Raw genomic sequence first — 27,614 nt, forward strand, 5'->3', positions numbered from 1 at the left:
ATGAAATTCTCTTACCATAATTCTGTTACCGGGTGTAAATCCACTTCACTAATAACCAAAATATATTTTTGTTCAAAGTCAGTTTCAAAGTTAGTATCATAGTTCACACTGCATTCCTTCTGCAGACATATTTTAACCTTAATTCAGAGCAGATATGTAATGGCATCAAAAAAAAGCATGCCATTTCCTACATACTGTACACTGGTGAAATAAAGTCTGCACAACAAAATAAATACAATACCTTAGGGATAATTAGGAACGTGGTTTCATTGAAATGGCAAACTTCCATTTTTCTCAGGTTGACCTTCCGCTGGACTTGCCCATGTACATTGATAATTGCAGTAAGCACTAGTGCGTGCCACAGATTTGAATAGGGACCTGTGGAGATAAAGGAAACAACAAGGGCGGATAATGAGGGAACAGCAGTGGTAAACCCAAGATGAAATACACAATCGATGTCTTTGAGGTGGATCAACGGCAGCTTTGACAGGCCAGGAAGAGAGGGAAAGAGGGAGAGAGAGAGGGAGAGAGAGAGGGGGAGACCTGTCCCCGTCCCATCTCCCAGCAGGGGCTATGTAATTGGACGCCTGTATGGCTGGACTGTGGGAGCTGTGATGGGCAGGAATTTGGATCCTGAGAAAGCTGGGCCCTGCGGAGGGGGTGGATGGGGGAGAGTGAGGAGGAAGGGGGGAAGGAATGCACCGTCTCTCTCCCAGGTCAATGCGAATGAAGGAGAGGATCACTGTGACTCACTCTGACTCCTCTGTCATCGCATGTCCTTCTCACTGAAAAAGGTATGGAGGGGCTGTCTTCAGTGGTGACAACAGGATGGATAATGTGTCCAGACTTTCTAATAACATACGGTGGAAGAGAACATAGAGAAGGGGGGGGGGGGTTGTGTGAGGAAACAGTTAGCTGTGAATTTTCATGGCAGTCAGTTGGTGCAACAGTGTGAGTATCGAAGTTCACTTCATCATGTTTGCCTCGTTAATATCTATCAAGACAATTTTCAATATATTGTTTTTAGTATTTTTCTTAATAATTTCATGGACAGTGATAGTCGGAATGTAGAGGAGAGAAAGGGCTGAGATGGGATTCGTACCCATGTCGGCGCCTTCGCCAGGGGCATGGTCCGGAGTGCTAACTACTATGCCAGACTCCAGGCACTAATATATGCCATTTAGCTGACACTTTTATTAAAAGTGACTTACAGTCATGGGTGCATACATTTTTACGTATTGATGGTCCAGAGAACTAGGGATAGTAGTTTGAAATAATTTCACTCTTCGAATAATATCTTCATTTTTGTTGTATATCCGGATATTCGAAAAACATGTTTTTTTAAACATACATTTTTTTTTACCTGCTCGAGGGAGAGAGGCTGGTGCTCTATTGCTGCACCTGCGGAGAGGCCGTGTGTGTGAGATGGGAGCTATGGAGCAGACGGAGGGAGAGAGAGAAACGCAGTAGCCAAAGCAATTCAGCTACAACCATGACTAGCTAACTTGTAGCAGCCACATTGTTATTTATCATCCCATATAACAGTGATTGTCTTGTAGCTAGCTAGGCTAATTGAGGCTACATGCTATGCTTTCTCCCCAACCCCATTCAGATAAAACAACAGCTGTTGGTTGCTCATCATAGCCTACTCTTTCTCATTTTGCTAATGTCATTTAATTCCATCTTGCATTAGTGAACTCTTACTCCACTTGCTACACATTAGGCTCTTCACCGCTTTGATTGGCCAACATAAACAACAAGCTACACATGTCAATGTTACTGGCAGGCTACTGGTCTTCTCATGAAGTGTATGTAATAAAAACTTAATTGAAAAGTTTGTTGTTTTATTAAAATAATAATTTGAAATGTCATTTTATGTAACAATGTCACATGGATATTTGAATTTATCTTAGCCTTTCCAGTGTTAAAATATGCCTATAATTTCTAACACTAAAGTCTGTTTGGATATTTGACTAACCGTGCACATCTCTACTGGGAATCAAACCCACAACCCTGGCGGTGCAAGCGCCATGTTCTACCAACTGAGCTACAGAAGATCACTACCAAGGCAATTTTCAAGGAAAATTCTTACAATTCTAGGAGTCCTGCAATTTGGTTTGCTGGAAGGTTGAACTTTCAAAGAGTGACTGTTCATGTCAAGGGTAACATGGGTGGTTATCAGTAATTTTGCTAATATTGAGTTCACTGATTAGCTGTTAATTGTTGACCGTGGGAATGTTTCTCAGGTGATCGTGGGAACGTTTCCAAAAACATGCAGTTTGTTGCAATATCTGCTCTGAGATCTTTCAGGAAAATGTGGTGGTCAAAAACTAAATCAATGCTTTCTCAATTTGGTTATCTATGAGTGAAACAAGACATGCAACCAAATAAAAAAACATACCCAGACAAGTTCTGGAAGCCTAACCATCAAAGAGTAGGCTTATTGTTAGTCGAATGGAATAAAGAACATGACTCTCAGACCAACATGGACATCCAGTACTGAACTACTTGTACATTACCACATTACCAAACAAACATAAATAATGGACAGACTGGGACATTGGTCAGGCAAACCCACTGCAATACCACTCAGTGTCACTCAACTCGCCCTGGCTCTCATATCAATTACATAATCTATCTATTGATTAGCCCCTTGTACCAATGAGAGAGACTGCAGTGCAGTGCAGTCAGACTGTGAAATGAACTCTCTATCTCTCACTCTCTCTCTCTCTCTCTCTCTCTCTAATGATGAGGTAATCAGGCTAATCGGATCTCTCTGCTTATTCATTCATCAGGCTCACGATTGGTGGCGAAAGGTAATATTGCCTGTGATTTCCCTATGTCTGCAAAGTAGTCTGCCCCATACCCAGCAAGACTGATGTCTCTGTGTCCGAACTTTGTGGATTAGGCCACTGGGCCAGGTGCTGTGACTCACCTCTCGATGGGCTTCAGGTCAACGGGGAGATGGGCCCCGGTGGTCATTACGACTCTAAGGAGAACATAAGGGTAACGCCAGGGTCATGGAGGGTCACTGTTGTTAGGCAGAGCGCACTCGGTTCAGAGACTGGATTGGTTATTATTGCCAGATGTATTGTCAGAGCGAAGGCAAGACTTACACATTCTCAGTACCTGGTCAAAGATCTCAGTTGTAGACATTAGAAAGAGAAAATGTCTTTAGCTGTACTTTAAACTCAAATGATAATGTCACACCTGTCCATTCCCTTTAGAAAAGAACAAAATATAACTTTTCATAGAAACAATTAATAATTTCAGTCATTTGTTGATTTGGGCATTTTTTCTTCATGAATATTATTCATATAGAGCACAATACAGCATCTAATCTCTCTATAGCAGACTGACTGGAAAATGGACTTCCCTGCTTGTTTCGCTTGGTATTCATTGAGGACAGTACTGTACACGCTAAACTCCCTCCCTGAAACTAGAAAAATAGGCACACTGAAGAATAGAGTGACTCAAGCTTGGCTGGCATTCGGCTTTGTCTCAAATATCTGCAAACAGACCGCTTCCTGGCAGAGTTACATCAGAACTGGCACCAGCCAGGCAGTGCGAGAGAGCCATTAATCAGCACTATTTTCCAGTGCAGAGAAGCAGGGGAGTTCACAGATCAGTTGATAACTCATCGTTAGCCTTGTTTAATGTAGGCCACTTACAGAATCTTACAGCGACTTACATGCCCATTGCAATGCCTAGCATGTGAAGATGATAACAGCAAACATTGTATATTAAGGCTTCTTGACCAGGATTTCATCTTTAATTCAGCTAATGGGTGGATTTGATATCAGGACACTGTGTGTGGGCTAAATTTCATGACTCACTGCTATACTATGTGAAGTGAGTCAACAGCTATGATGGCCCATACCAAAGCCATGCTTGTTGTGCTGAAAGGCTATGGAAATGAATGGGATTCACCAAAGCACACAAACAGGCCATGCTCTGTTTTATCTACACGAATCAAGTATATGTAGATGTAGGAATGCAGCAACCGCATGACTGTTGGTCACTCAACGTGACGGCTGCATAGACACCCAGTCTTTAGGGGGCTTCCCTTGTCCTGATAGCGCCCATTATTCTGTGGCAAATTGCTTAATGCGAGGCATTGAAAGCGAGGTGACAAGGAGAAACGCAAGGAATGAATCCTCTGCTTGTAATCTGAGCCTGGGATGTCTCACGCTCGGGGAGTGTTAGAACCGACACAGCATGGGATGAATTCCGCCATTTTCTCCCCTGGTTAGTGACAGAGGCCTTCTTTCTAGTGGGCCCAGAGGGAGAGGAGTGGAAGGGAGGAAGGGAAGAGGAACCCAAGGAGGAGAGCACAAAGAGGGAGGGAGGACTGACTAGGAGCTGTTGATAAACTTTCAGAATAGTTCTCTGTTGGGTTACGATTCTGTGGCCCCGTTATAGATGAAGGGGGAGAAAAGAAACAGAACACTAAGGGCGAGGGATTGAAGGGTTTCCTTGCTTAATCAGAAGCAGCTGAGTGAGAGATGCTGGTTGGGAACAAGTGCTGTTTCACTCAGAGGAAAGACCCTGACTTATCATGAGGTTCTGTAAGGCTGACTGGTATGGATGAAACTAAATTAACACCACTGAACGTTGTTGGTGGATGCCTATATAGCTTTCTATATGTCATTACTAGGAAACATTCAGCTTGTGATGCTGTTTACAAAGTTCTAATTTCCTTAGTTTAATTGTTCTTTCATTACTGTCATACAAACCAAACCCTCAAAATAAGTTGTTTGTATTAAATGAGTAATCATAAATTATTTTCAATCAAACAGGATTTGGTGTTCTCACATGCCATGAGAATGTAACAGTCCCTAATAATTCCACTTCAGAAAATAATGTTGAAATAATGACTTATTCTAATTACGACGGGTGAGGAGTGTTACATATTCTCTTTTGATAGCAATTCTAATTTGCATATTTTCATTACCCTGGCAAATGAATAATTTAGAGGTCTGTTATAGACATGAATTATTCGACTTTGTACATTGATGGATTTAAAAGGACACCGCGTTCAATTTGTATCTCAATCTACTCTGGTGTGTCATGAATAATCAGCAGAATCTCTTTTCTAACGAGCAAAATGGACACAACAACACAAGCAGTGCAGAAGAACTGTATTCAAGGTTGGCCTCTGAAAGTCTTATCTCTCATGAAGAGACTACGCAACATGAATAGTATCGTAACGTCTGTCAAAAGACTGTGGGATGCGTTGATTAACGGGCAACAGTTGTTCAGGTGCACAGGTTTTTCATCACTGGTTATTTAAACAAATAACCATTTAGTGGATGTGCATCTTTGGAAATTCAAATGGGGAGGACACATCTTGCCCATAGGAGGGGTGGGGGAGGGATGATCAAATCTTTTCTCATATATCTCCCTCAGAACTTAATTGACTATCTGACGCAATTACTACTTGAGATCTTAGTTCTGGGTTTCCGAGATGAATGAGCGTCTGACCCTGCTTGTATCAGTATTCAGCTAAAGTAAAACACTTGCGACTTTCATGTACCAATATTTTGTAATCATTGACTTAAGAGGTTATATATTCTTCTGACATATTGACTAAAGAAGTCAACTTGGTCTGACTCCAAATGGTACAGAGATGAACACTTCCCATCACAACAAAGCAGTTGTAACATACACATTGGTCCTACTCTCTGATGGTGTGAGTCTCTCTCTCTCTCTCTCTAGTCTTCAGAGGCAGTCAGTTATGTATGGTATAAAATGAAATATGATTTATGTTGTCCCCCTACCCACTTGTTCAAAGTAATGAGATTCCATATTTCAGCAGTGTTGACAGAGGGATTGAAAATTAAAAGCACCAGATAAGTAATGCCTTTTTGATGATGGACTGTGAATAACACTGTCTGATTGATTTCAAAACTCCGGTGACAAACAGAAGTATTGCGGTGCTATACGGTTAGAACAAATATACGGCGCTATATGTCGTACATTACTTGATGTGGAACATGTCATCAAATTCACTTTAAAATAACCTTATTCGTATTCATTGCAGAGCATTAGTCTATGGTCGATACTTACAGGAACAATTGTATCCAAACCCAGAAGAGAGTCGATGCATAATGTAGGGTGGGGATCACCTTGAACGTGACCGTATAGCCTGGGATTTGATGTCTGGTAAGAAAGTATTTTCAAGACCTAACAAATGTGCATTGCTGAATGTTGTACAACTGCAACATGAGTAACTCTGGACTGACATTCAGTTTGTAGATGTGCAACAATGTTACAACATTGCCCTTTACCTCTGCAGGAGACTATAGTCTCCAGCGCAGACAAGATGTTCTACCGCCATGATTACATTACACAAACACCTGCTGTCAATTTGTAAAGAGAGACAGGTTTCTGTTTTAGATGTGAACAGATCCAACGTGCACGCTCGTAAAAAACGCCTAGCACATTGTTGTACTCTAATCTTGAAAGAAATGTGTTAAAATAAATATTTGAGAGCAAATGTTTGCATCAATGATTCATCAGAAAAGGTGCATAGTCTGCATAGGCTTCACATGCTTCACGTGTTTCAGGTCTAAAAGTAATGCTCTATCTGTAGGACATTCGTCATTGAAAGTATGTCATGTTATGAACGGTAATACGACTTGTCACCTAGTGCTGAAAGACAGAATGTTTAAATATGTATGTGACTGAGTGATTGATTATGCCAATACATTTTTTAGAGGTCATATTGATTGGCCATCTAGAAGTAAACTCCCCTCTCTTTTAAATCGGACCAAACAGACCTCCCGCCAATAGATATTGACATAGCCCCATACATTCATATGGAATATATAATCCGCCATAGAGAATACATTGACATTGACACGTTGGCACGTTGATAGAGGGTGAAAATGATTGACATGTATATTTCACCTTTTTGAGTGGTATAGGAACGCATCTTCTCTTACCTCCAAATCCATTCAATAAGGGATCTTTCTCTGATTATGAATAAAAGCAAAGCAATTAACTCATTGATTTCTCGTGTTATTACTTTGCAACGCAATTTCCTGTTTAAATTAGGAGGCAGGCAGCTGAAACTTAGTTAGAGGATTTGTCTTATTTTAGAGCTCTGAGACTCATTAGTATAGCAGGTGTGTAACCAGATCATCCATCCCCTGTTGTTCCTGGGCTGCTCCCTACCGTTGGGGGAGCACTTAACGTGCAACACAGAGGTGAGGTTATCCATGCTCTTCATCATCGTGACCCCAAAATATAAATCACAACATGCAACAATTTCAAAGATTTTACTGAGTTACAGTTCATATAAGGAAATAAGTCAATTGAAATACATTCATGAGGCCCTAATCTATGGATTTCACAAGACTGGGAACACAGATATGCATCTGTTGGTCACAGATGCCTTTAAAAAAAGTCAGGGGCGTGGATCAGAAAACCAGTCAGTATCTGGTGCTATAGGATTATAATGATGACATAACTATATGAGTTTGTATTTTGAGTTTCGTGGTCGCACATTCAGATTCGTGGTTGCAAATACGATTCGAAAATGTGTAATTTCATTTCGCAAACTTGTATGAAAGATTTAACAACGGTCACAAACTTGAATAAGATTGGCAAACAATTTATTTTCAGAATTATTGCAAGTCCATTTATGGCTATGAATATTCTGCTGTGAATAAAAAAATACACTTCCAGATTTTCAATCTCCGCGTGCTCTGGGTTCTGTCACTGTCACTGCAGCTTTAGTTACGAGGGGAAAACAAAAATATTTGCTAATTAACCATCTGATGATTGTTTATATAAATTCCATTAACATTCAGTTGAAACTGCTGCGGGAAAGGTAATTAGTTAACTCCCACCATCATCACTGAAGTGGTGTCACGTCCTGACCATAGTAAGATGTTATTTTCTATGGTAGAGTAGGTCAGGGCGTGACAGGGGGTGTTTTGTGTTTTGATCTCCAATTGGAGGCAGCTGGTCCTCGTTGTCTCTAATTGGAGATCATATTTAAGTAGGGGTTTTTCTTCCTGGGTTTTTGAGGGTTATTATATTTTGAGTACTATTTGTTTCTCTCTGCGTCACAGTTTGTTGTTTTGTCATTTCAGTTATATATTGCAAAGTTTCACGGATTTAATAAAATGTGGAACTACAACCACGCTGCACTTTGGTCTGCTCCTTTAGACAACCGTGACAGAATCACCCACCATCAAAGGACCAAGCAGCATGCCCAGGAGCAACAGAGATGGACCTGGGAGGAAATTCTGGACGGAAAAGGACCCTGGAGGCAGGCTGGGGAGTATCGCCGTCCAAGGGAGGAGATTGAGACAGCTAAAGCGGAGCGACATTATTATGAGGCGCTTTACAAACCACTAGGCAAGTGTGAGAGACAGCCCCCCCCCCAAAAAAATGGGGGGGGGGCACACGGGGAGATTGGCAGAGTCAGGTTGGAGACCTGAGCCAACTCTCCGTGCTTACTGTGGGGGGCGAGTGATCGAGCAAGCACCATGTTATGCTGAGATATGCACTGTGTCACCAGTGCGCAGCTGCAGCCCGGTGCGCTCGGTGCAAGCTCCTCACAGGTGTCGTGCTAGAGTTGGCATTCAGCCAGGAAGGAGTATGCCTGCTCAGCGTTCCTGGTCTCCGGTGCGTCTTCTCGGCGCAGGTTATCCTGCGGCAGCTCTACGCACGGTACCCCCAGTTGGCCAAAACAAACCTGTGCGACCTGTCACAACGCCTCGTGCTTGTCGGGCTACGGTGGTTATCCAGCCAGGACGGGTTGTGCCAGCCATAAGCTCCAGATCTCCAGTGCGCCTCCACGGTCCAGTATACCCTGTGCCTCCTTTCCGCACTCGCCCTGAGGTGCGTGTCATCAGCCCGGTGACACCTGTACCGGTCCCACGCATCAGGCCTCCAGTGCGCCTGCCCAGTCCGGGGTGTCCTGTTCCTGCTCCCCGCACTCGCCCTGAGATGCGTGTTACTAGTCTGGCGTCACCTGTGCCAGCCCCACCCATCAGGCCTCCAGGGACGTTCCCTAATAAAGAACTCCCAGCGACGTTCCCTAGTCCGGTGAGACCTATTCCAGCTCCACTAAAGAAGTCTCCAGTGATGATCCATGGTGCAGAACCTGTAGTGATGATCCATGGCACGGTCCCCAGTCCGGAGGCTCCAGCGACGCTCCCCAGTCCGGAGCCTCCAGCAACACTCCCCAGTCCAAAGTCTCCAGCGACGGCCTGCAGCCCGGAGTCTTCAACGGCGGCCTGCAGCCCGGAGTCTTCAGCGGCGGCCTCCAGCCCAGAACCTCCAGCGATGATCTACAGTCCGGTTCTTTCGACGACGATCCACAGTCCGGTGGTACTAAAGCAGAAGGATCAGCGGGTGGAGCGGGGATTACGCCCCGGAGCCACCTCCTCTGCTGGAGGTTAAGGTTATGTGGACTGCATTTGAGCCGCCATAGACAATTGTCACCCTCCCTACCCTCCCTTTTGTTTTGTGGTTTCTCTTGTTGTTTTAGGTGCATACGGAGTCTGCACCTTTGGGGGGGGGGGTACTGTCATGTCCTGACCATAGTAAGAGGTTATTTTCTATGGTAGAGTAGGTCAGGGTGTGACAGGGGGTGTTTTGTGTTTTTCTATGTTTTGTATGTCTATGTTTAAGTTCTAGTTTTTCTATTTCTATGTTGACTTTTTGGGGTTGATCTCCAATTGGAGGCAGCTGGACCTCGTTGTCTCTAATTGGAGATCATATTTAAGTAGGGGTTTTTCTTCATGGGTTTTTGTGGGTTATTATATTATGAGTAGTGTTTGTTTCTCTCTGCGTCACGGTTTGTTGTTTTGTCATTTCAGTTATTTATGTATTGCAAAGTTTCACGGATGTAATAAAATGTGGAACTACAACCACGCTGCACTTTGGTCTGCTCCTTTAGACAACCGTGACAAGTGTAGCTAATGTTAGTTTCATTTTCTAGAAACCTAGCTAACTCTAGCTGTATTTCACTTGTTACTGACTTTTGAACACTTTTTGTCAAACTTCTTCATTCCACTGCCTGTTTGTTGATTAACTGGTGAATGAATACGTTTCCAATAAATATACCCCTCAATTACACTGCAAATAGACTAGCAAGCTAAAAATAAACTGGTGACAACTTGATCAAGCTTATGAATACGTAAAACTGTTTACAAAATGATGGCACATTTAAGGTAGTTGGGGTTCTCAGCAACTTGAAGCAGCACGGACATTTGAGCAGTGAGGTTAATTTCTCCCCCCTCTGCTCTTTTCCTCAGGTTGAAGCACACCTCTAACACCCAGACAGATCTAAAGAACTTGGGAACCTCATAGCCACCAGGAAAATCATCTTGTTCGTGGAGTTTATCCACAAGAATTGAAGAATTGTAGCAAAGCTTGTAACTTGGGAAGCTCATTCAATAATACAGACATGGGTGATTTCTGTCCCAGGGGACTAAACTGTGTAGGTTTTAGTTCAATTTAGACCACAATTAGTTGAATGAGGTGTTAGTGAAGTGCTGGAACAAAAACCTGTACACTCCTGTGTAAAGAACCTATGGCTGGCATGACTTCAATTGACTAAATACAGTTACCATTTTCTTTTGTTAATCTATGCAGGTTTGTCATATGATTTCCAGGAGCCTGGTGGAAATGGATACAGAGGCCTGCTACCAGCAGGAACATGGAGCACTCCATGTTAGTAAGTCATGCATATTTGTTTCAAATATGTATAGCTAATACTCCACTCATATGAGGAGTGGAGAAGCCCTATGCACCATAAACCTGTCTACTCAATTTGTAAGTCGCTCTGGATAAGGGCGTCTGCTAAATTACTTAAATGTAATGTAAATGTACTACAGAAGTAACTCCCTGTCAGAGATACTGTGATTATGTAACCTTTATTTAACTAGGCAAGTCAGTTAAATTAAGAACAAATTCTTATTTCCAATGACGGCTTACTCCGGCCAAACCCGGACGACGCTAGGCCAATTGTGCGCCGCTCTATGGGAGTCCCAATCCCGGCCGGTTGTGATACAGCATGCATTCGAACCAGGGTGTCTGTAGTGATGCCTCAAGCACTGAGATGCAGTGCCTTACATACTACCCAAACCGGACGACCGTGTGCACCATCGTGCACAAATAGATTTTGTCCCCACACACCGAACGCGATCATAACACGCAGGTTGAAATACCAAAACAAACTCTGAACCAATTATATTAATTTGGGGACAGGTCAAAAAGCATTAAACATTTATGGAAATGTAGCTAGCTAGCTTGCAGTTGCTAGCTAATTTGTCCTATTTAGCTAGCTTGCTGTTGCTAGCTAATTTGTCCTGGGATGTAAATGTTGAGTTGTTATTTTACCTGAAATGCACAAGGTCCTCTACTCCGACAATTACTCCACACAAAATGGTCAACCGAATCATTTCTAGTCATCTCTCCTTCTTCCAGGCTTTTTCTTCTTTGGTCTTTATATGGAGATTGACATCTAACTTTCATAGTATACCACGACGACCGACCAAACTCAGTTCATCTTTCAATCACCCATGTGGGCATAACCAATGAGGAGATGGCACACAGGTATCTGCTTCTATAAACCAATGAGGAGAGGCAGGACTTGCACCACGTTCAGCATCACAAATAGAACTGACTTCTACTTTAACGCTTGGCAAAGCAGATGCTCGTTGGCGAGCGCGAGCAGTGTGGGTGCAATGACTGAATAACATGTTTGTGCATGCGAAGCGAGCAGTGTGGTCAGCATGTTAGACCACTGCGCCACTCGGGAGCACAAAACCCTGATTAGAGGGTTTTGCAGGTGGCCCTGGGCCAATGGGAGGTCAGGGTTGAGGTTTTAGGGTTCAGAGGGTAGTGAGAGCAAAGTTAGACATGAAGATACAACTTCAACCATATCGTAAGGCTACCTTCAAACCAAAATGCATGTCCAATGAGGCTGTTTGGCGGGGAATAACACTGTTACATTTTTTAATTGGTTGATGGATAGTCTTTGCAACTTTTCTGTTGACAGCACAACACAAGCCTAGGGTTGTGGTATATGGCCAATATACCATAGCAAAGGGCTGTATCCAGGCACTCCAAATTGCATTGTGCATAAGAACAGACCTTAGCCGTGGTATATTGACCATATACTATCAAGGCTCAGGAGAAGACCCAGATGCATACAGTTTTGAAGTAGCAAAACTTTATTACAGAAACATGGTGGCAGGCAGAGGTCAGTAATCCAGGGTGGTGTGAAAAGGTACAGAACGGTAGACAGGCTCAGGGTCAAGGCAGGTAGAACGGTCAAAAACCGGGAAAGCTAGAAAACAGGAACTAGAGAAAGACCGGAGCACGGGAAAAAAATCACTGGTAGGCTTGACGTAACAAAACGAACTGGCAAAAGACAAACAGAGAACATAGGTATACAGTTGAAGTCGGAAGTTTACATACACTTAGGTTGGAGTCATTAAAACTTGTTATTCAACCACTCCACAAATTTCTTGTTAACAAACTATAGTTTTGGCAAGTCGGTTAGGACATCTACTTTGTCACAAGTAATTTTTCCAACAATTGGTTGCAGACAGATTATTTCACTGTATCACAATTCCAGTGGGTCAGAAGTTTGCATACACTAAGTTGACTGTGCCTTTAAACAGCTTGGAAAATTCCAGAAAATTATGCAATTGCTTTAGAAGCTTCTGATAGGTTAATCATTTGAGTCAATTAGAGGTGTACCTGTGGATGTATTTCAAGGCCTACCTTCAAACTCATTGCCTCTTTGCCTGACATCATAGGAAAATCTAAAGAAATCAGCCAAGACCTCAGAAAAAAATTGTACACCTCCACAAGTCTGGTTCAATCTTGGGAGCAATTCCCAAGTGCCTGAAGCTACCACATTCATCTGTACAAACAATAGTACGCAAGTATAAACACCACCGCTCAGCCATCACGGCTAGCTAATTTGACACCCGCCAAGTTTGGGGCAACCTAAACTCAGAATTACTATTAGAAAAATTGGATTACCTTTGCTGTTCTTCGTCAGAATGCACTCCCAGGACTTCTACTTCCACAACAAATGTTGTTTTGGTTCCAAATAATCCATAGTTATATCCAAATACCTCTGTTTTGTTTGTGCGTTCAGGTCACTATCCAAAGTGTAATGCGCGAGCGCATTTCGTGACCAAAAAATTCAAAATGTTCCTTTACCGTACTTAGAAGCATGTCAAACGCTGTTTAAAATCAATTTTTATGCTATTTTTCTCGTAAAATAGCGATAATATTCCAACCGGACAACGTTGTATTCATTCAAAGAGGGAAAGAAAAAAATGGCGAGGTCTCGTGACCGCGCATCTCCAGTCTCTCTGTCACCAGGCAGTCCACTGACAAACTCTGCTGCTGTTATCTGCCCAGAGACAAGAGACGCGTCAATCCTGTTTCTGAAGGCTTTAGAGAGCCAATGGAAGCCTTAGAAAATGTCACATAACAGCACAGATACTGTAATTTCGATAGAGATGCAACAGAAGGACTAGAAATTGTCAGGCAGGGCACTTCCTGCTTGTAATTTTCTCTGGTTTTTGCCTGCCATATGAGTTCTGTTATACTCACAGACACCATTCAAACTGTTTTAGAAACTTTAGAGTGTTTTCTATCCAAATCTACTAATTATATGCATATTCTCATTTCTGGGCAAGAGTAGTAACCAGTTTAAATCTGGTACGTTTTTTTATCCGGCCGTGAAAATACTGCCCCCTATCCCAGACAGGTTAAGGCTCAGGAGAAGACCCAGATGCATACAGTTTCGAAGTAACACAACTTTATTACAGATGACAGGCAAACGATCAGGTCAAGGGCAGGCAGAGGTCAGTAATCCAGGGTGGTATGACAAGGTACAGAATGACAGGCAGGCTCAGGGCAGGCAGAATGGTGAAAACAGAAACTAGAGCAAGTCAGGAGCATGGGAAAAACTGCTGGTAGGCTTGACGAAACAAAACGAACTGGCAACAGACAAACAGAGAATACATGTATAAGTACACTGGGGATAATGGGGAAGATGGGTGACACCTGGATGGGGGTGGAGACAAGCACAAAGACAGGTGAAACAGATCAGGGTGTGACAATATACCACAACCCCTCAGGACTTATTGCTTAATTATCCAGGGCCACTGGTTGGAGTTTATTTACTGTACTCACTCAAGCTCATGTATTCTCCTCCTTCTAAGTCTCCCAGACTTTTATAAAAAATGAACGTGTCCATCCTTCTACTCCCAGGTGAGTCTGATGGGCCATGGAACTCTAGAGCAGCACATCAAAAAACCTGCCACCCTGTTGTCAGCTATCAGAGACAGTTCCCTGAGGAAGGATGCAACTATCAAGGCTGTAAATGGTCAAATTTGGGGTTTTGACCACCAAATGTAATAAAGTTTGGTATAAACTACTCATGTTCACTTTTTGGAAGGTTACTACTCTGGTAACTTAAACATCTGACAACATGCAGACTTTCTCCATCAAGACAACATTTCGAGCTTATGATTCAAAAAGGTCTAAATTCAATGTAAGTCTTATATCCAGGGTGAATACATTTTTATTCATGTATATAAGACATCACACAGGTGTGCCAACTAAAATATGTATCTCAGACAAGACTGAAGAATAGGACAAACAGGCTGTTTAGATAGGCAGCCAAGTCTGATCTTTTTTTTCCACTAATTGGTATTTTGACCAATCAGAACAGGTCTGAAAAAGAGTTGACGTAAAGAAAAAATGATGTGATTGGTCAAAAGATCAGAATTGGGCTGCCAGTCTACACAGCCAGGGACAAGTGAATACAAGTTCGTTGTTGTGTTCATGGCAGTTTATATGAATTTGAGTTGTTAGATACAGTACATGTTAAATGGCTACGAGACATTTTTTTATTTCAGCTCATGAAGAATGGGACCGACACTTTACATGTTGCATTTATGTTTTTGTTCAGTATGCAACTGTATCCTTCTGAAACTGGCATCCACATACTAATAGATCATCACACAAACAAATACTGCATAAGAATTAATAAAGCAGAGGATCCACGGAGCTGCCACAGCTCTGGCAGAGCGTCTGCCCATTTGGAGAAACAGTGAGTTCTCTCATTAGGCCCTGGGATGACATCTAGTGATTCATTACAGGCACGGAGCTAAACCATGCTATTAAAACTCAAAAAGCCATTAGAGAAATCCATAATGAATCCGGCAGCAGGTGCACAGGGGCCAAGCGCTACTAGGCGCTACTAGACGGCACAAACACGCCACGACATGACAGTTTGGAACTCTGCTAGTCATTAACATCTCCAGTGTTGGTGCACCGGAAAAAACTGAGCCCCAGCCGCCTCTTCATTTGAAATGCAGTGTTTGGACCCCCGGCAACCGGCTCTGGTAAGTTACATGGCGAGGTGTTAGTCAAACGCTGTGTGACAGTATTGACTGGAGCCTGTTTACTGAAAGTAGTCCGAACAGGATCAGCTAAACATATATTATGGCGGATCAATATGGACTGGAGAATAGAGCAATGAGGTAAATATTAGCCTCCCCTTTCAGCCGGCATTAGTCTCTACTAGCTTCCCTGCATCTTCTGTCTCCCAACATGGAACAACTTGGCCTACCGCTGTAGGACAATACCGTTAAAGTACCATTCCCTTACAGTTCCCAATAGCATTGATTGATTTAGTTAAAATGTGTGTTGTCTTCACAGATGTGCAATAATCTCACCTAACATGTAAAGATCAAATACAGGGGGAGGAAAAAGAAATTGAGCCCCCAGGGCTTGGCTCACCATCAACATAACCTTAGTCATACTTCATACATACTGTCCCTTTTATGTCCTCCTTCCCCTCATCTGGCTTCCATCATGTAATACCAGTGTATTTATGTGGTATCAGGATATGGTTGCCAGATAGACTGTATTTGATTATCCCAGTTCACGTTTACAACAGATAGCTTTAAATTACAGTAGAGCACTGGCTTTGTATTGTACTGTGCAGAGACCACAGGTACCAGAACCATAACTCTACCAGCTGTATGTCAGAGGCAGAACAGCTAAATACTTACCTCATGGGAGAGCAGGGTTTGAGACCCGCAGCCTCCTAAATTCACCTCAGCACACAGCCAATGGAGATCTGCTTATGCATGGGTCATAGTTCCTATGGCCCTTGGACAATAGTCCTGTCTTTAGCCTACTCAACCTCTAGCTGTGTGGGTGGAGGCGTGCAGAGACCCCCATCCTGTGGGGAGAGGGGTTAGAGGGAATAGACTTGGTCCATGGCTGAGGGGGACGCCCCTGGCATCCTCGCCCCCGCCACAGTGCATTTTGGTCCCTTCATCTAGGGCAGGGTTCCCCAACTGGTGGCCTGTGGACATAAATTAGCCCGCGGGTCATGTTATTCGTTTTCTGAGCAAAATATTTTTTCTTATTATTTTCTTATTAATAATGAGCAAATCAGCTCTAAGTGATTTACACTTTGGAAATTTTGTTCCAAAGTATTCCCATGCATAATGGAGATACGTGATACAAATAAAAGTAAGTTGTTTTTGTCAAATATTTTATATTTAACTAGGCAAGTCAGTTAAGAGTAAATTCTTATTTACAATGACTGCCTACCCCGGCCAAACCCAAACTGGACGACGATGGGCCAATTGTGCGCCGCCCTATGGGACTCCCAATCCCGGCCAGTTGTGATACTGCCTGGAATCGAACCAGGGTCTGTAGTGATTCCTCTAGCACGGAGATGCAGTACCTTAGACCGCTGCACCACTCAGGAGTCCTATATGTTGGCTTCTTGCAGGCATCAATCACCAACACTTGCATTGAGATGACATGGGATGTGCAATTGGAAAATTCACAAAGCAAAAGCCATCGTACATGCATTAGATGCTTGTTGTTTGAAGAGGGGTTTGAATTAGTCTGTCTGACACCCAACTTGAAGTCCTCCTGACTTCATAGTCTGTAAAGACTGTTTTGATACTGTCAGCGTGATGCGATGATATTGAAGGAGTCTGTGCTTTTACTGGTCGGTTCTCCTCCGTGTCTTTCTCACTCAAACATCCACAGGCACAGCCACACGTAGCCACAGAGCACCGCCCTTTTTCATTACAACTGTTGGATTTTTAATTCCAAACAACAGGATTTTCTTTAAGAGCACGAGAACCAATCAATGCATCCTCATGCGTCCGCTCAATTTCTGCATTAACAAACGGCTTCCTGTCCAGACCAGTGAGTCACAGCTCTGCCTCGGTGTGTGGTCACATGGGTCGTGTCAGCCAGGCTGGGATTGAATGTGTTGTGCTTGTTTTACTGAAGTCTGTCTAATTCCGTTAGGGCAGACCAAATGAGAACAGAGAGGAGTACAGTGTCCATATTAGGACAGCAATCATATAGGGGGCTTTGGGGAGTTGAGGCAGGATTACATAAAACAGTTGCTATACTTGCCAGCCTAGTTGCTATACTTATCGATCTCCTGCACTGGTCTACTCAAGAGAAATAATTAGATATAAGGATTAGTTGTCCTGGAAGAGCATGTTTTTTTTAACTTAAAAAAGAAGTGCAATTGCCTATTCCACTGTAAACTCATTAGTTTCATCCTTTTCCATAGGAGGTTTTTTGTTACAGACAATAAAAGAGGCACATTGCAATCTTGGTCACTGAATATCCTGCCTCTAAAACTTTCAATGTGTTTCACATCAATACACCAAGCTTGAATTTCAGATTCTGGGCCTATTCTTCCCTATTTCTTTATAATAGTCAGCCAAATGTATTACATCCTACATAGAAAACTTTGGCTCCAAAGGCCCCATCACCATTAATAACAACAGCTCCCTAATCCACACCATCCATCTGATTCTGGGTTCTTTCTCCCTCAGACCTTTCCATTTGTCACCTGCACTGAAATTCTATCAACACCTCCTCCTCTCCCTCTGTGCAGAGTTCACTGCCTCTGATATCCTGCCGTTTCGTTTTAAATGAGCTCTAACAACTGGATAATCTGAAATAACATTGCCTTGTGCCAGGCCTGAAAAAACATGTTCCGAGCTAATGGTTGTTCCCCTGGACGTGTAATGTAATAATTTCGGTGAAAAGGAGTGTTGGGGAGGGAAGAGAGGAGAGAGAGAGGGGGAGGGTGATGATTTAATCTTTTCTCTGGGTCTCTGGGTCTCTGGTCCCTCATTTCCCAGTCCACTCTGACAGGCAGACGGGAACGTGGCAGATTAATCAAAATTAGACGATCATCCTCCACTTAGCTCACATTGGCAGGTGGCGTGCATGTGGTCATCCTCCCACCTCCCAGAGCCAATGATGACATTGAACCTGTCCTGCCTCATGATGATGCATAGTTATCTATGTAAAAACACTGGAATATGGCTTGACTTCACTAATTCTGTTCCTTGTGTCCAAATAAAAACACAACCTATGTGTTCATGAATGTAAAAGACACAGAGTGACACTTTCTATGGGGAACATGCTAATAATGCCTATGATACACTTATAGTTCATTGTAATTCTTGCTACAGGTAATCATAATAATTCAAATAATAATACATGTATTTTATTTGGCACTTTTCATTACAGGTAGTCATAACAATCCATCTCTAAGTGCCTTGCTTTGCATTGAGTTAGCATTCTTAGCTAGTCTTAGCTACAATACATATTTCTACATGAATATCCCCCATATGGCAGCTAACGATCTAACGACTTGGGCCAGCTGGCTGAAGTGCCTCTGATGTTTAATTCATATTGGTTACATAGTCTTAGCATCAGTCTGGCCTCAACACATTTTATTTGAACCCAAATGATCTCAATAGGCTTCATTACAATCCTCAATGCTGTAGAGAGTGGTATACTACGTATAGCCTCTTCTCCAATGACCTCTGACATTATTTCCTGGTACTTCAAATATTTCATAATGAGGTCATCTTTAAGTATCGCTGACAATTAGATTGAGTACCGTTATCCATGCAGTCTATTGTGAAGTGATTTCATTTTTTTGACCCTTATTTTACCAAGTAAATTGACTGACAACACATTCTCATTTACAGCAATGACCTGGGGAATAGTTACAGGGGAGAGGAGGGAGGATGAATGAGCAAATTGTAAGCTGGGGATGATTAGGTGGCCATGATGGTATGATTGAGAGATAGGGAATTTAGCCAGGACACCTGGTTTAGCACCCCTACTCTTACGATAAGTGCCATGGGATCTTTAGTGACCACAGAGTCAGGACACCCGTTTAATGTCCCATTCGAAAAACAACACCCTATACAGGGAAATGTCCCCAATCACTGCCTTGGGGCATTAAAATATTTTTTTAGACTAGAGGAAAGAGTGCCTCCTACTAGCCCTCCAAAACCACTTCCAGCAGCATCTGGTCTCCCATACAGGGACCAACCCTGCTTAGCTTCAGAGGCAAGCCAGCAGTGGGATGCAGGGTGGTTTACTGTTGGCCTTCACGATAGTTAATACATGGAAATTCATAGCAATTAAGAGACATTAGGTCTCTGGTCATTTTTAGAGACAATTTTTTGTTGTTGAACATAATCTACATTGACGATGGTCTCTTTTAGATACATAGGCCGACTGCATGTTCATTTTCTAACAATACAACATCATAGAAGATGAATACTGTTGATCAAATAGAATAGATAAAATAAAGAATTTGAATTATAGATGACAGTGTAAAGGCACGTATACTGTACAGTGCGTTCCAAATCATGCGTCCTTTTCTACGCTGCTCTGCCTTACCATGCAAGTTCACACTTCAATTGAAAAAAAAATCATACACTTAAAAATATGACTCAACAAACAGTATATCGCAACTACGTTCTCACGCTCACAGCAGCTCCTCATTTAGGCCAATTCACTTTTCGTTTTCTCCACCTAGCACTAAGTACCCTGCTCCTTCCCCATGCTTGGTGTTGGATATCGTAAATGGCACTTACTGGTTTCTAGCTCCAGTAGAAGCAGCTGCTTGGTTGCCAGTCCCTGGTGGTGGGAGCAGCTCTGTTTGTGCCATGCCATTGATTGGGAGTAATGGATCTGGCTTGGCCTGATAATGCATGATGTAATTGTCAGAGGGGTTTAATTATGCACTTATTAGATGAGGGACTGAGCTTCCACTCACACACATATACAGTGCCTAGTGAAATTATACATATCCCTTGCACAGTCTTAACATTTTGCTGACTAAAAAAATGTCACCTGAAATGTTATTTACATTTGACTTTTTTCCTACAGATCTACACAATCTACTCCACATTTCTAAAGTGAAAGAAGTGTATAGAACATTTTCCAAATTAATAATACATAACAAAATATGAAGATGTCTTTATTGTGTATGTCTTCACTCCACAGAGTTAATACTTGGACGAAGCACCTTTGGCAGCCATTACAGCTGTGAATATTTTTTTTAAATAATATTCAACCAACTTTGCAAAACTATTAGGACAGCATGTGTCTATTGTTTATGTGAAAAGTAAATTTGGTTTGGAATCATTGACGTACAGCAACATTCAAACCTTGTGTCTGATTTTCACATTTAAGTCAGGACTGAGACTAGACCACTGAGGAACACTCAACACATCTTGGAAAGCCATTATTGTGTGTAATTCTTGCTGAAAAATAAAACTCGATCCCATGTTTAGGTAAGATAGTCAAGTGTTAGCTAGCTACATTTTCAGATATTACACGTTTTCTAATTTTGACAGAAAGTGGTTTCATTTCAAGCTAAAGTGTACTATAAGCTTGTTAGCTAACTGGCCCCCTAGCTGACATTATTATTTGTTTCCCAGAGCTAGCTAACATTGAACATTGTTGGTTAGCTCCCAGCACTGTGGCATTGTTGGCACTGTTTATTGTTTAACTAGGTAACGTAGATTGGCTGGCTGGCTTGTTAGCTAACGTTACGTGACGTGTGTAAAACACCCGTTGAATATGGCCGGTGTCAGTAAACGTCTGCAAAAAAGCGTAACAAAATTGTTGCCAGCAGACCTGGTTAGGCTGTTTCATGTTATCCAAAGGTAAATAAATAATCGGCCAGAGTGTCAAATGTGCGCTTCGAGAGTGAAACGAGATGGGTGGGCCTAAGGCTTAGGGTGAGGTTTGGAACTCTCTTTCTTATTGGTCTATGAACTAATTTACTGCATGGACAATCAAATTTTTTTACTGCACTTTGCATTTAGCTTTTTACATGGGCTTTGCTCCTTTCATGTTTCTTTTGATCCTGACAAACTCACCAGACCCTACCAAAGACAAGTATACCTATAACATGATGCTACCACCAACATACTTGAAAATACAGAGTTTCACTCTGTGTTGTGTTGTATTTGAATTTTTACAAATGTTGCCCTAAGACAATGTTTCCCAACTCCAGTCCTTGAGTAAACACAAAAGCACACATTTTTGTTGTAGCCCCAGACAAACTCACCTGATTCAAGTCATTAAGGGCTTGATGATTCATTGACAAGGAGTTGGGAAACACTGCCTTAAGAGTTGTGCAAGATTGGTGGAACCTTATTCAAAATTATTCACAGCTTTTAATGGCTGCCAAAGGTGCACCAAGTATTAACTCTGGGGTGTGAAGACATATGGAATCATTACATTCTCATTTTGAACATTTCTATCTATTTCTTTAACTTTGAAAAAATGTGGAGTCGGTTGTGTAGCTCGATAAGGAAATAAATGAATGGAATCCCTTTTTAGATAACATTTTTAGGCAGGAAAATGTGAATACTGCAAGGGGAGTGTAGACTATGTGAGTAGATACACACAGACTCTCTAATTTACAGTGAATGGCAGTAAAATGTTTGGCCACATACAGATGTACTGTATACTGTATGTTCTATTGGACCTAGTATACAGTGGTGTCCGGGATGATTGGATCCCTTGATAAAGATGGGAAAAAAAGAACACTGAGCTATATTGTATGCTCAAAAACCTCATACCAATGGTCAAGCATGGTGGTGGTAGTGTGATGGTTTAAGGATTCTTTGCTGCCTCAGGACCTGGACGACTTGCCTTAAATAGAAAGAACCATGAATTCTGCACTGTATCAGAGAATTCTACAGGAGAATGTCAAGCCATCCGTCTGTGAGCTGAAGTGAAAACTCACAAATGCCACTCAGTTAAAGCAGTTCTGCATGCAAGAGTTCCTCCACAGCGATGTGTGAGACTGATCAACAACTACAGGAAGCATTTGGTTGCAGTCATTGCAGCTTAAGATGGCACAACCAGTTATTGAGTGTAAGGGGTCAATTACTTTTTCACACAAGGGAATTGGGTGTTGCATAACTTTGTTAATTAAATAAATAAATGAAATAAGTATGTAACTGTTGTGTATGTAATTTGTTCACCCAGATTCCCTAATATTAGGTTTTGGTTCAAGAGCTGATAACATTCAGTATAAAGAATATGCAAAAGTAGAGAAAATTAGAAAGGGGGCAATTACTTTTTCACGGCACTGTATTTCCACACTGTGAGGTTACTGTGATATAGTGAAAATTATGCTAATGCTCTTTTAGTGTAAGAGCTGTTTGAAAAGACCCCCTGAAATTTCAGCTTGTTAGCATGGTATGGGATTTTGGACCATCTGGCGACATCACCAGGCAGTATAAGTTAATCAGAGGAGGCTGGTGGGAGGAGCTATAGGAGGATGGGCTCATTGTAATGGCTGGAATGGATTAAATGGAACCAAGGTTTCCATATGTTTGATACTGTTCCATTTATTCCATTCCAGCCACTACAATGAGCCTGTCTTGCTATAGCTCCTCCCACCAGCCTTTTCTGAAGTTAATGGACCAATAACAAAGACAGTTTGCTCTCCTCTTTCCTCTCTCATTTTCAAGTTACATATCCCTCCTATTAGGCTCCTTCAATTAGGCCCCTCACTCAGGTGTACTCCCAGACAGTCTTAGCAAAATTCTGGAATAAGAAATTGCTTTTTGCCAATAAGCAATTTTTTTGCAATTTTAATTGAAAACAATCACAGTAAGGTACTTAATTTGATTTGACATAAAAATAAAAAAACGTCTGCGTTGGACCTTTAAAACCTGTTTGGGATAGGGGGCAGTATTGAGAATTTTGGAAAAAATATGTGCCCATTTTTAACTGCCTCCTACACCAACTCAGAAGCTAGAGTATGCATATTATTGTTCAGGTTTGGATAGAAAACACTCTGAATTTTCTAAAACTGTTTGAATGGTGTCTGTGAGTATAACAGAACTCCTATGGCAGGCAAAAGCCTGACAAGGTTTCATGCAGGAAGTACCCTGTCTGACAAGGAGTCGTGCGTCTTGCATCTGTTTATTGAAAAGTAAGGATCTTAGCTGTAACGTGACAATTCCCAGGGCTCCGATAGGCTCTCAGAACCCGGGAAATACCTGAACGTTGACGAGGTAGCCTCAGGCTGAAACACATTATCGCCTTTGGTAAGTGGCGGCTCAGAGGACCTTTGAATGAGGCGCGTGCACGATTCGCTCCTGAGGAGAAATTTAATTCGGCTGTTTAGGCTCAATGCATATTCCCGGTCGGAATATTATCGCTTTTCTACGAGATAAATGGCATAAAAATTGGTTTTAAACAGCGGTTGACATGCTTCGAAGTACGGTAATGTAATATTTAGAATTTTTTTGTCACGCCAATGCGCCATGCGCAAGACCGTGATGTTGCATTCTGATAGTGTCTAGAACTCACGAACAAAACGTCGCTGTTTGGATATAACGATGGATTATTTGGGACCAAACCAACATTTGTTATTGAAGTAGAAGTCCTGGCAGTGTATTCTGACGAAGAACAAGCAAGGTAAGAACATTTTTCTTATAGGAAATGTGATTTTGGTGGAGGCTGACCTGGGTGGGTGTCTAAATAGCTAGCCCTGTGATGCCGGGCTATGTACTTAGATTATTGCAAAATGTGCTTCATCCGAAAAGCTATTTTAAAATCGGACATATCGAGTGCATAGAGGAGTAATGTATCTATAATTCTTAAAATAATTGTTATGCTTTTTGTGAACGTTTATCGTGAGTAATTTAGCAAACTGTTAGTAAATTCCCCGGAAGTTTGCGGGGGTTATGCTTTTTCTGAACGTCACATGCTAATGTAAAAAGCTGTTTTTTGATATAAATATGAACTTAATTGAACAGACATGCATGTATTGTATAACACAATGTCCTAGGTGTGTCATCTGATGAAGATCATAAAAGGTTAGTGCTGCATTTAGCTGTGGTTTGGGTTTATGTGACATGATATGCTAGCTTGAAAAATGGGTGTCTGATTATTTCTGGCTGGGCACTCTGCTGACATAATCTAATGTTTTGCTTTCGTTGTAAAGCCTTTTTGAAATCGGACAGTGGGGTTAGATTAACGAGATTCTTGTCTTTAAATAGCTGTAAAATAGTCATATGTTTGAGAAATTGAAGTAATAGTATTTCTAACGATTCAAAAATCGCGCCACTGGATTTCAGTGGCTGTTACGTAGGTGGGACGAGTTCGTCCCACATGCGCCAGAGAGGTTAAGGTCAACGGCATCAGTACCAGGACATATAGGCCAAGAACCTGGTTGCCTCTGCCAGGATGGCTGAACCTTGGCACAAGTGGATCTTCCACAAGACATAAACCCCAAGCACACTTCAAAATCCAGAAACAAATGGTTATTTGACCACAAAATCTACATTTTGCTATGGCCATCTCAGTCTCCGGACTTGAACTCCATTGATAACCTGTGGTTTGAATTAAAGCAAAGCCGTCGGGAAACAAGTGACGAGACAGCATTTGCCCCGGTACTTTACAGGCAATCAGTTCCTAAAGTGATCGCCAGGATACCAACCTCTGGTGGGCCAGATAGAGACCAGGACAACGACACAAGGTTAGTGGGTTTTATGACTTACACATCAAAAATAATTGTTACAAAAATCGACCGTGTATAGTGTTAAATGTACCCCTGCCTTCCATAAAGCTTACAGAATGAATAATTGTAGAGCATTGTAATCAGATGAACAAATAATGTGTTTATGACAAAATTGAACTACAGAGTATTGTCTATTGAAGTTGTTGTCTCTGTCTCTTTTGATATCAAATTCAGAATGAATAATAACTAGGTTTGTGGTAGTTTGAAAGGGTTTGATCCACCTTAGGCCAGAAGTCTTTCCAATTCACATGACCCGACAAGAAAAACTCCAGCACTAAAATCATAGCACAGATTAAGGGATAATAATATTTGTAATAGCCTACAAATAGGACACAGTTTTACTTGACCAGGTCTTGAGATCAGGAAAAACTCCAGGCCCCAGAAAAGATACGTATATCAATCAGTCAATGACATTTATTTATAAAGCCCTTCTTACATCAGCTGATGTCACAAAGTGCTGTACAGAAACCCAGCCTAAAACCCCAAACAGCAAGCAATGCAGGTGTAGAAGCACGGTGGCTAGGAAAAACTCCCTAGAAAGGCCAAAACCTAGGAAGAATTCTAGAGAGGAACCAGGCTATGAGGGGTGGCCAGTCCTCTTCTGGCTGTGCCGAGTGGAGATTATAATAGAACATGGCCAAGATGTTCAAATGTTCATAGATGACCAGCATGGTCAAATAATAATAATCACAGTGGTTGTCGAGGGTACATTTTGCCACACAATTTTTGAACCTGTGGTGCCACTTCTGAATTGAAGAGGGCAGTCCATAAGCGCAGATGAAGGATATCAAGGAACTGGAAAGATTAGGTATGGAGGAATGGTCTAAGATCCCTCCAAATGTGTTCTCCAATCTCATTAAAAAAAAATTGAAACAGACCCAGTGCTGGAGTAGTGAAAACAGGGGTGCTAATATATTTTAGAGATTTTGCTATATCAGTTGTTAAACAAAATACATTTTTCTGAGCAATTGTATTTAAAATATATACACTACCATTCAAAAGTTTGGGGTCACTTAGAAATGTCTTTGTTTTTTAAAGAAAAGCAAACTTTTTGTCCATTTAAAATAACATGAAATTGATCAGAAATACAGTGTAGACATTGTTCATGTTGTAAATGACTATTGTAGCTGGAAACTGCAGATTTTTTATGGAATATCTACATAGGCGTACAGAGGCCCATTATCAGCAAGCATCACTCCTGTGTTCCAATGGCACGTTGTGTTAGCTAATCCAAGTTTATCATTTTAAAGGCTAATTGATCGTTAGAAAACACTTTTGCAATTATGTTAGCACAGCTGAAAACTGTTGTGCTGATTAAGGAAGCAATACAACTGGCCACCTTTAGACTATTTGAGTATCTGGAGCGTCAGCATTTGTGGGTTTGATTACAGGCTCAAAATAGCCAGAAACAAAGTACTTTCTTCTGAAACTCGTCAGTCTATTTTTTTCTGAGAAATGAAGGCTGTTCCATGCGAGAAATTGCCAAGAAACTGAAGATCTCGTACAACGCTGTGTACTACCCCTTCACAGAACAGCCCAAACGGGCTCTAACCAGACTAGAAAGAGGAGTGGGAGGCCCCGGTGCACAACTGAGCAAGAGGACAAGTACATTTGAGTGTCTAGTTTGAGAAACAGATGCTTCACAAGTCCTCAACTGGCAGCTTCATTAAATAGTTCCTGCAAAATACCAGTCTCAACGTCAACAGCGAAGAGGTGACTCCAGGATGCTGGCCATCTTGGTCAATTACCAAGATAAATGTTCCTGAGTGGCCTAGTTATACTGTAGTTTTGAGTTAAATCAGCTTGATAATCTATGGATTTCTAGCAGTGATCAACCACCAACTTGACAGATCTTGAAGAATTTGCAAAATAATAATGGGCAAATATTGTACAATCTAGGTGTGCAAAGCTCTTAGAGATTTACCCAGAAATGCTGTAATCGCTGTCAAATGTGTTTCTAACATGTATTGTCACGGGGGGTGAATACTTATCTAATCAAGATATATTTGTGTTTTATTTTTCATAATGTTTTTATAACTGTTAGACGTTTTCTTCAACTTCGACATTACAGAGTATTTTGTGTAGATCGTTGACCAAATGTAAAAAATATATATTTTAATCTCACTTTGTAACACAACAAAATGTGGAAAAAGTTAAGGGGTGTGAATACTTTCTGAAGGCACTGTACATATACAGATACAGTATGTGGATCTATGCGGTAAGCTCCAAAAGTATTGGGACAGTGACAAATGTGTTGTTGTTTTGGCTCTACACTCTAGCACTTTGGATTTGAAATGATATGACTACGGAGTTAAAGTGCAGACTATCACATTTAATTTGAAGGTATTTTCATCCATATCGGGTGAACGGTTTAGAAATTACAGTATAGTTTGTACATATACCCCCATTTTAGTGGACCAAAAGTATTGGGACAAATTCACTTATGTGTATTAGTCAAAAGTTTAGTATTTGGTCCAATATTCCTAGAACACAATGATCACATCAAACTTGTGATTCTACAAACCTGGTTGATGCATTTCTGTGGCAAAATGCTTAGGGCAGAAACACAGAAATAAAATATACCTTACTTCAAATGACATAGTATTTCCAGATTTCTATGAAGTATACTGAACAAAAATCTAAACGCAACATGTAAAGTGTTAGTCTCATGTTTCATGAGCTGAAATAAAAGATC

The sequence above is a fragment of the Salmo trutta genome, chromosome 25 (assembly GCF_901001165.1).
Source record: "Salmo trutta chromosome 25, fSalTru1.1, whole genome shotgun sequence".
Lineage (NCBI taxonomy): Eukaryota > Metazoa > Chordata > Actinopteri > Salmoniformes > Salmonidae > Salmo > Salmo trutta.